The sequence below is a fragment of the Arachis duranensis genome, chromosome 5, assembly GCF_000817695.3.
Source record: "Arachis duranensis cultivar V14167 chromosome 5, aradu.V14167.gnm2.J7QH, whole genome shotgun sequence".
Lineage (NCBI taxonomy): Eukaryota > Viridiplantae > Streptophyta > Magnoliopsida > Fabales > Fabaceae > Arachis > Arachis duranensis.
Window position 1 is genome coordinate 42,765,223 of NC_029776.3, and position 294 is coordinate 42,765,516.

Here is a 294-nt window from a genome sequence, read left to right on the forward strand (position 1 = left end):
AATCCTCATGAATGCCGCCATCTATCTAGCTTATACCACGAAGATTCTGTTGGGGAATCTAAGAGTTATGCGCCCGGCCTAAAGTAGAACGGAAGTGGTTGTTAGTCACGCGCGTTCATAGGTGAGAATGATGATGAGTGTCACGGATCATTACATTCATCAAAGTTAAGTGTAACGTATATCTTGGAATAAGAATAAAAGAAAATTGAATAAAAAGTAATAATAATTGTATTGAAACTTGAGGTACAGCAGAGCTTCACACCCTTAATCTATGGTGTGCAGAAACTCCACTGT